The following is a 12,434-nucleotide window of genomic DNA, read 5'->3' as shown; positions in this document are numbered from 1 at the left end:
GGCCATTAAGTCTATCATATGCTGACAATAGCTGAGAAGTCTATGGATTCCTCGGGGGCGGAGTAGGTGTCCGCCATTGCTTTGGCCTTGGCTAGCAATCGGGGAAGTTCTTGACTCCCGTTCAAGTTAAGAGCAAATCGGTCCATCCATATCGTTGCCTCTTGATGTAACGAGTCGGTCACCCTTCCTCTAGCCTCCTTTTCCGCGTACACTTGGGCGTACTCGTCCGCCACTCTATGCTCGTGGGCCACGGCTAGATTTAGTTCTTCTTGGTACTTGGTGATAATAGCTAACATGTTGGTCTCTGTCTCGCATAACCCGCTGAGAGAAACTTCGTTTGGACCTCGAGCAAGCCTTCAATTCATCTTTCAAGATCAAATTGTCTACTTGTGATTGGTCCCTTTCCTCTCTTCGGAGTTTAAGCTCGCTGTTGCTACCCCACAGAGCCCCTCAGAATTTGTTCCGGCCGTGTTCTTCCCTACAAGCCCTCTTGGTTTCTCGTTCCAACGCTTTGGTGGTAGCCACATTTACATCTCTCAATTCGGTATTCTCCTTTCGGATTTTCAGAGCTGCTGATTTGAACCTTTCTTTGACTGTTTGAGCTTGCTCGAGTTCTGTCCTAAGGGCCTGCACCTCTTCGTCCTCCTCCATTGCCTCAACTTCCTCCCTTTTAGCGGTTCTCAAACTTGGGAGCCAATCAAAACCTTGCATGTGGGCTCTCAACCACTTACGGTAGCCACCGATGGGCCCATTGTTACTGAAACCTCGTGAAATGACAGGCGTGAGTGATGTGCCATCATTTTCTTCTATTTTCTAAACCCTTTTTGCACCATTTTAATTACTGATTGGTCTTAATTGTCAATTAATCAGACAGTTTTATTATTTGGGCTCATTCAGCTAATTTGGTGTTTTTAATCTAATTTCAGGAATTAATGAAACATTGGGCTTAATCCGGATTTTGGTTATGGACTTGAAGAGGGCAAATAAAGCAGCGCTTACCTTAGTTAATTTCTAATTAGGAAATTTCGCAATTTTATTTTATGTTGTCCAGTGTTTATTTCATTTTGGGCCAGAGTATTGTAATAGGGCCCAGTGACTTTGAGTGACTCTTTTTAAATAGCAGCCTTGGGATTCGTGCAGGGCATTCTGTTATGCTATTTTCATTATTCAGAGCTTTGGTTTTAGGTTTTCACGTTTTTCTGTTCCCTTGTTACGGTTTTCGTTCTTAATGCAAATTTCCGTTTTCTGCTTCTAATTACGAGTTCATCCTTGCTTCTTCTTCTACTTTCATTTACATTTATGTGCACGCTTCATGTTTCATTTGCGTTTTCTGTTTGAATCCATGGAAGGCTAGATTTTCTGGTGTTGTTTCCTTTTGAGGACGAAGCCCAACTCTCTTTGAGGTTTCGCTTGTAATATGGTTTCCTAGCATTTTTCCCTTCACCAGTTATCCCAATTTCGTGAATATTAATCAGTGCACGCTTCGTGTTCGATTAATTGCCTCTGAGCCTAACTTGCGTTCATGCTTAATGGAAGAAGGGCTAACTGGTGTATGTGGTGCCTAATCACGTATTGAAAACCCTAAGTTGATTTTCGCTTAGTAAATTGAAATAGGGTTGGATTAAGTGGTTGACTGTTAAGGACGAATTCTCCATAACCCAGGATAAGAGAATGGCTTCTGAATCAGAGGAAACAACCCGTTTTTAATATTAGTAGTTTCGTATTCCAGTTCACTTGTTCTACTCTTTAATTACCAAACAATCAACCCCCCCCCAATCGTTACTGTTACTGCAAGTATATTATGAACATTTGGTTTGTCACTGCTCGTTGGGAAACGACCTAGGATCACTTCCTAGTTACTGTATTTTCATGTTTATTTGATTCGGGTACAGCCTCGATCAAATTTGGCGCCGTTGCCGGGGAGCAGTGTCCAAAGGTTCATAATAGCTAGCTAGTGTTGTGTGTTTAATCCTTTCGTGTTTTATGTTTAAATTGTTAGTATTGTGTTAGTATGTGTGTTAGTGTTGTTTAGTGTCCTGGTATTTTGTTTAATGTGTGTTCTGATTCAGTTTTCCCATTAAGCGTTTCCCCTGTTTCAGTCTTGGGTGTTTTGCTGTGAAGATTGTGCTTGCGGCAAAAACAGATTAGTAGTAGAAATCAATTAGAGACGAATTTTAGCGACCACCCATGCTGAATTATTTGAGATTTTTTGTTTTAGTAGCTAGGGTTTTTATTTTTGGCTGAATTTTTTTGTGGTAACTTCTTTTAATCCATATTTTGTGGGAAAAATAGCTAGAGCCTTTAGTTTTGTCAGATTTGAAAGTTCCAAAAAACTAGCAAATTTTGTGTTTGTCAAAACTTCAAACGGCCATAACTTTTGCTCCGGTTATCAGAATCGCAATTATTATATATGCATTTGGGGTAGAAAAAAATTTCCTACACCATGGCAGTCCACCATAGGCCAGATGAGGTCTCCATCATCCAAAAAAAGCGATTCTGTCAAAAGTTTTTTATTTTTCAAGTTTTATTCACTTATTTTTCTTAACTTACCATTTTTAGCTTTCATAGTTAGACTTTGAATTTTTGTCTGAAATTTTTTGTGATATCTTCTCAACATTTTATAAGGTTGCTCACAAAATTTCAAGTCATTTGGATATCATTTGAGGGTAGCTGTAGTTCAAACCTACACCTTTATTTACATGATAAGGCAACTAGTTATGTGCATGCTGAATGTAGTGTATGACTAGAGGCAATCCATCTGACTTACAACCCTTTGATCCTGAGATAGATAGGACATTTCATAGATTAATTAGGCATCATTTTATACCTTTTGATCATTCTGAGCATTCCATTACTGGTGAATCTGTGCATTCTGTTATTGGTGATTTTGAACATCCTGATCTTGAGCATTATAATTTTGAGCATTCTGATTCTGAGCATTCTGATTTTGCACATTCTGAGAACATGGCACAACCTCCACCCCATGAGAGGACTCTAAGGGAAATGGCTGCACCTGATTTCACCTACGAAAGCTTGTGCATCCAATACCCTGATGAGGATGTCCCATATGTTCTTAAAACTGGACTGATTCATTTGCTTCCAAAGTTTCATGGCCTTACAGTTGAAGACCCGCACAAACATTGATGTCCAAGAGGATCACATATTTCTGAAGGCTTTTCCTTATTCATTAGAGGGAGTGGCAAAGGACTGGCTGTATTACCTTGCTCCAAGGTCCATCACGAGCTGGGATGACCTTAAGAGAGTATTCTTAGAAAAAAATTTCCCTGCTTCCAGGACCACAACCATCAGGAAAGATATCTCAGGTATTAGACAACTTAGTGGAGAGAGCCTGTATGAGTACTGGGAGCGATTTAAGAAACTATGTGCCAGTTGCCCTCACCATCAGATTTCGGAGCAGCTTCATCTCCAATATTTTTATGAAGGACTCAGAAATATGGAGAGAAGTATGATAGATGTTGCCAGTGGTGGAGCCCTTGGAGACATGACTCCTGCTGAAGCCAAAAATTTAATTGAGAAGATGGCTTCCAACTCCCAACAGTTTAGCGCCAGAAATGACGCCATAGTCATTAGAGGAGTGCATGAGGTAGCTACAAGCCCATCTGCATCATCTGAAACTAAGAAGCTTGAAGGCAAACTGGATGCATTGGTTAACTTGGTAACCCAACTGGCCTTGAATCAGAAATCTGTACCTGTCGCAAGGGTTTGTGGTTTGTGCTCCTCTGCTAGCCACCATACAGACCTTTGCCCTTCCATGCAGCAACCTGGAGCAATTGAGCAGCCTGAAGCTTATGCTGCAAATATTTACAATAGACCTCCTCAACCTCAGCAGCAAAATCAACCACAACAGAACAAATATGACCTCTCCAGCAACAGATACAACCCTGGATGGAGGAATCACCCTAATCTCAGATGGTCCAGCCCTCAGCAACAACAACAGCAGCCTGCTCCTTCCTTCCAAAATGCTGCTGGCCCAAGCAGACCATACATTCCTCCACCAATCCAACAACAGCAACAGCCCCAGAAATAGCCAACAGTTGAGGCCCCTCCACAACCTTCCCTCGAAGAACTTGTGAGGCAAATGACTATGCAGAACATGTAGTTTCAGCAAGAGACCAGAGCCTCCATTGAATCAACAACAGTCCCAGAATTCTGACAAGCTGCCTTCTCAAGCTGTCCAAAATCCCAAAAATGTCAGTGCCATTTCATTGAGGTCGGGAAAGCAGTGTCAAGGACCTCAACCCGTAGCACCTTCCTCATCTGCAAATGAACCGGCCAAACTTCACTCTACTCCAGAAAAAGGTGATAATAAAAATTTACCTAACAATTTCTGTGCAGGTGAATCTTCTTCCATAGGTAATTCTGATTTGCAGAAGCAAAACATTCCCCCTCTTCCATTCCCTCCAAGAGCAGTTTCCAACAAAAAAATGGAAGAGGCAGAGAAAGAGATCTTGGAAACGTTTAGAAAAGTAGAGGTAAACATACCTCTGTTGGATGCAATAAAGCAAATTTCAAGATATGCCAAATTCTTGAAGGAGCTGTGCACTAATAAGCGGAAGCTTAAAGGAAGTGAACAGATTAGCATGGGCAGAAATGTCTCCGCATTGATTGGTAAATCTGTTCCTCAAATTCCTGAAAAATGAAAAGATCCAGGTACATTCAGCATACCTTGTATTATAGGGAATAGTAAGTTTGACAATGCCATGCTAGACTTAGGAGCTTCTGTTAGTGTTATGCCTCTGTCTATTTTTAATTCTCTATCTCTAGGTCCCTTACAGTCAACTGATGTGGTAATTCATTTAGCTAATAGAAGTGTTGCCTACCCTGTTGGTTTCATAGAAGATGTCTTAGTTAGAGTTGGTGAACTGATTTTCCCTGTTGATTTTTATATTTTGAATATGGAAGATGGATTTTCTCAAGGATCAGTTCCCATCATTCTAGGCAGACCCTTTATGAAACTGCTAGAACTAAGATAGATGTTTATGCAGGCACACTGTCTATGGAATTTGGTGACATAACTGTTCATTTTAATATTCTGGATGCTATGAAATACCCATCTGAAGATCTTTCTGTATTTCGTGCTGAAATAATTGACCATGTTGTTGATGAATACATGACTGATTTTTATTCTAATCTACATGACTCTCACTCCTCATGCATTGAGTCTGAAATTGTACTTGATCATATGTCTGAATTTGATGCTGAGAGTGAATCTGAGAGTGATATTGATTGCATGTCTGGTGGTGGTGTTTTACCTCTCGAGATTGATTTTATAGAGTCAGATAGGACTAACCATGTTTCAGGAAGTACACATACCTCTGACTTTCTTTATGAGGTAAAGGCTGAGAAACCATCTCCTTCTACCACTGTCCAGTCGACCACACCAGAATTGAAGCCTCTGCCATCAAATTTAAAATACGCTTACTTGGATGATAGCAAGAGTTTTCCAGTGATTATATCTGCCTCCCTTGCTGATGAGCAAGAGGAGAAGTTGTTATCAGTTCTCAAGAAGCATAAGAAGGCTATAGGCTGGACCCTGGCGGACATTCCTGGTATTAGCCCATCCACATGTATGCATCGAATAAATTTAGAGGATGGAGCTAAACCAGTAAGACAGCCACAAAGAAGACTCAACCCGGTGATTCTTGATGTAGTGAAGAAGGAGATAACCAAGCTTTTGCAAGCTGGAATCATTTATCCTATCTCCGACAGCCAATGGGTGAGTCCCGTCCAGGTAGTCCCGAAGAAGACTGGCCTCACAGTGATCAGAAATGAGAAGGAGGAGCTGATTCCTACTCGGGTGCAGAATAGTTGGAGAGTCTCCATAGACTATAGGAGGCTGAATCAGGTTACCAAAAAGGACCATTTTCCCCTGCCATTCATTGACCAGATGCTTGAATGCCTGGCAGGTAAATCCCACTATTGTTTCCTTGATGGTTTTTCTTGTTATATGCAAATTACTATTGCTCCTGAGGATCAGGAAAAGACCACATTCACCTGCCCCTTCGGCACTTTTGCTTATAGGAGGATGCCTTTCGGCCTATGCAATGCCCCTGGTACCTTCCAGCGGTGCATGATTAGTATTTGCAGTGATTTTTTTAGAAAATTGCATAGAGGTGTTTATGGATGATTTCACTGTATATGGATCCTCTTTTGATGGTTGTTTGAATAGTTTGGAAAAAGTTTTGAATAGATGCATTGAAACTAACCTTGTTCTAAATTTTCAAAAATGTCATTTTATGGTTGAGCAAGGTATAGTTTTAGGCCACATTATTTCCAATAAGGGTATCGAAGTAGATCCTGCAAAAATTTCTGTTATTTCACAATTGCTTTACCCCTCTTGTGTGCGAGAGGTGCGATCTTTTCTTGGTCATGCAGGATTCTACAGGCGCTTTATAAGGGATTTTAGCAAAGTAGCCCTTCCACTGTCCAACTTGTTGCAAAAGGAGGTGGAGTTTGACTTTAATGACAGATGCAAAGAGGCCTTTGATTGCCTCAAAAGAGCGTTGACTACCACCCCCATCATCCAGGCACCCGATTGGACAGCCCCTTTTGAGCTTATGTGTGATGCATCAAATTATGCATTGGGGGCTGTCCTTGCTCAGAAAATTGATAAATTGCCCAGGGTGATATATTATGCTTCTAGGACTTTAGATGCTGCCCAAGCGAATTATACTACTACTGAGAAAGAGCTTCTAGCCATAGTTTTTGCTCTTGAAAAATTTCGATCTTATTTGCTTGGTACTCGCATTATTGTTTATACTGACCATGCAGCTCTAAAGTACTTGTTGAAGAAGGCTGATTCTAAGCCTAGGTTGATCCGATGGATGCTCTGGCTCCAAGAGTTTGACTTGGAGATCCGTGATAGGAGCGGAGCACAAAATCTAGTTGCTGATCATTTGAGTCGGATCGAACGTGTATCTGATGCAGATTCACCTATTCGGGATGATTTCCCGGATGATCATTTGTATATACTGTATGGTATTTCTGACTCTCTTTCTACTCCCTGGTTTGCTAACATTGTCAATTATTTAGTTGCTTCTGTTTTTCCTCCCTTAGCATCTAAGGCCCAAAAAGATAAAATTAAAAGTGATGCTAAGCATTTTATTTGGGATGACCCCTACTTGTGGAAATTGTGCAGTGATCAGGTCATTAGACGGTGCATTCCAGATCATGAGACTGACTCAGTCCTGCAGTTTTGTCATTCTTCCGCACCGGGAGGTCATCTGGGTGTTCAAAGGACAGCTTGCAAAGTGCTTGATTGTGGTTTTTATTGGCCCACCATCTTTAAAGATGCATGGAAGATCTGCAGCACTTGTGAGCAGTGTCAGAGAGCAGGAAATACACTTACATGGCGACAACAAATGCCTCAGCAACCTATGCTATTCTGTGAGGTGTTTGATGTCTGGGGTATAGATTTCATGGGCCCTTTTCCTGTCTCTTTTGGTTATGTTTACATTCTCCTTGCAGTTGACTATGTTTCAAAATGGGTGGAAGCCAAACCCACTAGAACTAATGATGCTAAAGTTGTTGCAGATTTTGTCAGGTCTAATCTATTCTGCAGGTTTGGAGTACCTAAAGCAATTGTTAGTGATCAAGGAACCCATTTTTGCAAAAAAACAATGCATGCCCTGCTTAAAAAGTACGGGGTGGTACACAGGGTATCCACACCATACCACCCCCAGACCAATGGACAGGCAGAAATTTCTAACAGGGAAATCAAGAGAATTCTAGAGAAGATTGTGCAGCCAAGTAGGAAAGATTGGAGTACCAGGCTTGATGATGCTCTCTGGGCACATCGGACTGCCTACAAAGCACCCATAGGAATGTCTCCTTATCGGGTTGTCTTTGGAAAGGCATGTCATCTTCCAGTGGAAATTGAGCACAAAGCATACTGGGCAGTGAAGACTTGCAACTTCTCTATGGATCAAGCTGGTGAGGAAAGGAAGTTGCAACTGAGTGAGTTAGATGAAATCCGCCTACAAAGGACTTCATGGTTGGGCAAAAAGTGTTATTGTATAATTCTAGGCTTGGACTCATGAGTGGTAAGTTGAGGTCTAAGTGGATTGGTCCTTTTGTTGTTACTAATGTTTTTCCTTATGGTACAGTTGAGATCAAAAGCGACTCCACAAACAAGAGCTTCAAGGTCAACGGACATCGACTTAAGCCATTCCTCACGAACCCTTCTCTAGTGGACATAGTGGTGGAAGAGACTTCCTTACTCCACCCTACTCTTCCTCCACCATGACTTAGGGAGTTTTTCTTTTCCTATCTCCTTCTTTGCTTTTACTACACTTGTCCAATTCTATTTGATTATTTAATTGTTTTTAATCTTTTAATTGCGCTACATTGAGGACAATGTGTTGTTTAAGTATGGGGGGGGGGGGGGAGTGTTCTTTGGTTTTGCTAGTTTTGTTGGTTTTGTTAATTTGTTAATGTTGTTAGTTTCGTCAGATTGTTAGTTTAATATTTTGGGTCAATTTTGTGTGCATGTACGACTTTGCATGTTTTTCTTTGAGTTATAGGATATGTTCAAGAAATGGGTAATTGTTTTGAAAATAAAAGTTCTTGACATTTTGTGACTTGAAATCCTTGATTCTTCTCTACATGTCATGATAGTTTTGAAAGCTCAATTTGAAAGTGATGAGTTTACCTTTGTGAGAATTTAAGCCATCCATCATCATAATCATTTGGTGTGTTTTGCCCCATTGATTGCTTGCACAATAGCCTTGGCTTGATTCTTGTTGATGCTTCCTAATTCACATGCATATTTGGAAATGATTGAGGCAATTTTGTTCTTATAAGCTTCTAGCCAAATGGACTTACCTTGAATTAATTCCTTTGATAGCCCTTTTGAGCCTTGTTTCCCTTTCCTTGTTTTGAAGCTCACTACAAGCCTTAAATGAAAAACCATGATATCACCATATCCTTAAGGAATTCTGGAGCTTTGGAATTGTTTTGGGAATAAGTGTGGGGGGGTTTTGTTTCATTGGATAAATTGTTTTGTTGGCTATGCTTCACGATGTATTTTGGGCCATACTTGATGTACATTGTATATTGGTTAAATGTTGGACATGCTGAATGAAATGTTGTTTCTCAAAGGCTATAGAGTAAAAAAAAAAAAAAAAAAAATTCGAAAAAAAAGAAAAAGAAAAGCAATAAAGTTGAGTGAATAAGATCTTAAATGGCACAAGAATGATGAAACTCTTGGTTCTACTCTTCATATTTAAATTTTATCTTTACTTCTTTTTATTTTCTTAATATGCACTTATTCCCCATTGCTCCTCTATTCCTTTGGGATTTAGCCACTTATTCCATATTTCACCATACCTTGTCCTTGGCCCCATTACAACCTTAAAAGACCTTTTGATCCTCATGTGCTTGTGTTTGTGGGTTAATTGTCAATTTTAGAATCTTGCCAAGTCTATGTGGTGTTTGCTTTCATGGGTGCTTTGAGGGTAAATAGTAGCCTAGACACTTGAGAGATAGAGTGTATATCTTGTGAGGCTTTATCACTTTTCATTCTTGAGCTGATTAACTATTTTGCCATGATTGGGTTGCTTGGATGATTTTCATGAATGTCTTGACTTTTTGGATCTCCTTATGTTAGATGTTACTCATTCCTTTCATTCCTTGATGTTCATTGAGAAATATGTGAATGTTTTTGTCTGTCTCTCTTTGATATCCTTGGATTTTGTTCTTTGTTTCATTTTGTCAAGGAGTGCAAAAGGCTAAGTATGGGGGGTTTTGATGTGCCATCATTTTCTTCTATTTTCTAAACCCTTTTTGCACCATTTTAATTACTGATTGGTCTTAATTGTCAATTAATCAGGCAGTTTTATTATTTGGGCTCATTCAGCTAATTTGGTGTTTTTAATCTAATTTCAGGAATTAATGAAACATTGGGCTTAATCCGGATTTTGGTTATGGACTTGAAGAGGGCAAATAAAACAGCGCTTACCTTAGTTAATTTCTAATTAGGAAATTTCGCAATTTTATTTTATGTTGTTCAGTGTTTATTTCGTTTTGGGCCAGAGTATTGTAATAGGGCCCAGTGACTTTGAGTGACTCTTTTTAAATAGCAGCCTTGGGATTCGTGCAGGGCATTCTGTTATGCTATTTTCATTATTCAGAGCTTTGGTTTTAGGTTTTCACGTTTTTTTCTTCCCTTGTTACGGTTTTCGTTCTTAATGCAAATTTCCGTTTTCTGCTTCTAATTACGAGTTCATTCTTGCTTCTTCTTCTACTTTCATTTACGTTTCTGTTCATTTACGTTTCTGTGCACGCTTCATGTTTCATTTGCGTTTTCTGTTCGAATCCATGGAAGGCTAGATTTTCTGGTGTTGTTTCCTTTTGAGGACGAAGCCCAACTCTCTTTGAGGTTTCGCTTGTAATATGGTTTCCTGGCTGTTTTCCCTTCACCAGTTATCCCAATTTCGTGAATATTAATCAGTGCACGCTTCGTGTTCGATTAATTGCCTCTGAGCCTAACTTGCGTTCATGCTTAATGGACGAAGGGCTAACTGGTGTATGTGGTGCCTAATCACGTATTGAAAACCCTAAGTTGATTTTCGCTTAGTAAATTGAAATAGGGTTGGATTAAGTGGTTGACTGTTAAGGACGAATTCTCTATAACCCAGGATAAGAGAATGGCTTCTGAATCAGAGGAAACAACCCGTTTTTAATATTAGTAGTTTCGTATTCCAGTTCACTTGTTCTACTCTTTAATTACCAAACAATCAACCCCCCCCAATCGTTACTGTTACTGCAAGTATATTATGAACATTTGGTTTGTCACTGCTCGTTGGGAAACGACCTAGGATCACTTCCTAGTTACTGTATTCATGTTTATTTGATTCGGGTACGGCCTCGATCAAAATCCTTTAGTGGCGCCCCTCTCATAGGGTAGCCAAGTTGTCTTATAGCATGAACGAGATTGTAGCTGATGTAACCCCTCGTCCCCATCAAGGGAACATTTGGAAATCCTCCGCACGAAATAAGAACTCGGGTTATTCCTTCTTTCCACCGAGGGAACTAGTTGATAAACGCTCCTTCTTTGTTTGCTAATAGTTGGTCCCAATTTGCCCTTCCTTTCTTTGTGCATGAACGGTGGCTTTCTAGCGGGCAAGCATGCCTCACCTCTTGGCGAAAAAGGTGCGAAACCAACCATACATAAAGAGCTGGAGTACAGCAAACAATCCTTGTATTGCTCTTTTCACATCTTCGGTCGAAGGTGTCATATAAGTCGGCTAGCATAGCAACAATCGGGCTTTCCTTGTGGTTTATGATAGGAAAGAAAAGCGTCGATCGCTGCTAGGTCCACCAACCCATCCACATTCGGAAAGAGGACTCCTCCGAAGATCAACAGTGCAAGAATATCTATGAACGGGGCCCACTCGCCTTTACCTGCCAAGATTCTTGCTTTTGCCTCCAAATATTTTCTTGGTATTCCAACCACCCCATTTTCGACTGGCTTCCTGTGGTCTAATTCCTGTGTTGAGATTTGGACTGTCTTGGAAATTCTAGCTAATGAGGGATAGAACCCTGAGAAGAGGTATGGTTTCCTTCCCCCTAGAGGACATCCTAGGATCTCTTCAAATTCTTCTGCCATGGGTGATAGCTGGAAATCCCCAAAGGTGAAGCACCTCAATGGCTGATCATAATACTGGGTGAGAGAGGCAATGGCCTCTGTGGAGACTTCTAACATGGCTAGGTCCCAAATTTTACCATAAGCTTTGCGAAAAGCTTGCCGCTGGAGCTGACCCATTAACCGCCCTAGGCTCTTGACCTTGACCTTGACTTGATAGAACTTATTTTTAAGTGAAGGCATTTGAATTGATCCCATGTTTTACTAAAGTGAACAAAAATCGGTGCGAATCAAAACTCCGACATCAATCATGAGTGGAATGGATGAATGCATGAAGAAATGCATATGACACAAATGCAATTTATGAATGCGGGAGCCTGGGAAATTATCTCTTTCTTAGATACAACGTCTTGGGGTAGCACAGTGCCCGACGTATGTATTTAAGAAGGTGACACAGACCCTCCATTGGTTTGCCAAAGAGAGGGGATCAAGACAAAACCCGTGCATGATGCATATGCGAAAGGCGCAACACGGGAATGTACAGTATGACAATATTCACAAAATATAAGCAAAAAGGTACATGACACTTATGCATGGCAGTGTGAAAAATGGCACGCAGCGTGTCAGCCTCGTGCCCCTATTCAAGGGACCTATATGGGAGAGAGCTAAAATGGATTTTAGTGATAATCCCCAAGGTGGTCATATCTCTCATGATGGTCTCTAGAGGTATCATCCTCTTCGAAGAACATATTGCAGCAGTAGGGACTACTAGCAACAATATGTTATCAAAGAGAAAAACTCTAGATGAGGGTTCACTGTAATCAAGCAA

At 40.6% G+C, this 12,434-nt stretch overlaps 1 non-coding gene across 1 annotated transcript; it reads right to left on the bottom strand.

Annotated features, from left to right (window-relative positions):
* Positions 1-3,301: 3,301 nt before the first annotated feature.
* LOC113000849 (small nucleolar RNA R71) lies at positions 3,302-3,408 on the bottom strand. Its single transcript, XR_003266170.1, has one exon. It is a non-coding gene; the product is annotated as a small nucleolar RNA R71 (small nucleolar RNA).
* Positions 3,409-12,434: the final 9,026 nt, after the last annotated feature.

The sequence above is a fragment of the Glycine max genome, chromosome 20 (assembly GCF_000004515.6).
Source record: "Glycine max cultivar Williams 82 chromosome 20, Glycine_max_v4.0, whole genome shotgun sequence".
Lineage (NCBI taxonomy): Eukaryota > Viridiplantae > Streptophyta > Magnoliopsida > Fabales > Fabaceae > Glycine > Glycine max.
This window is presented reverse-complemented; position numbering and strand designations above follow the sequence as displayed.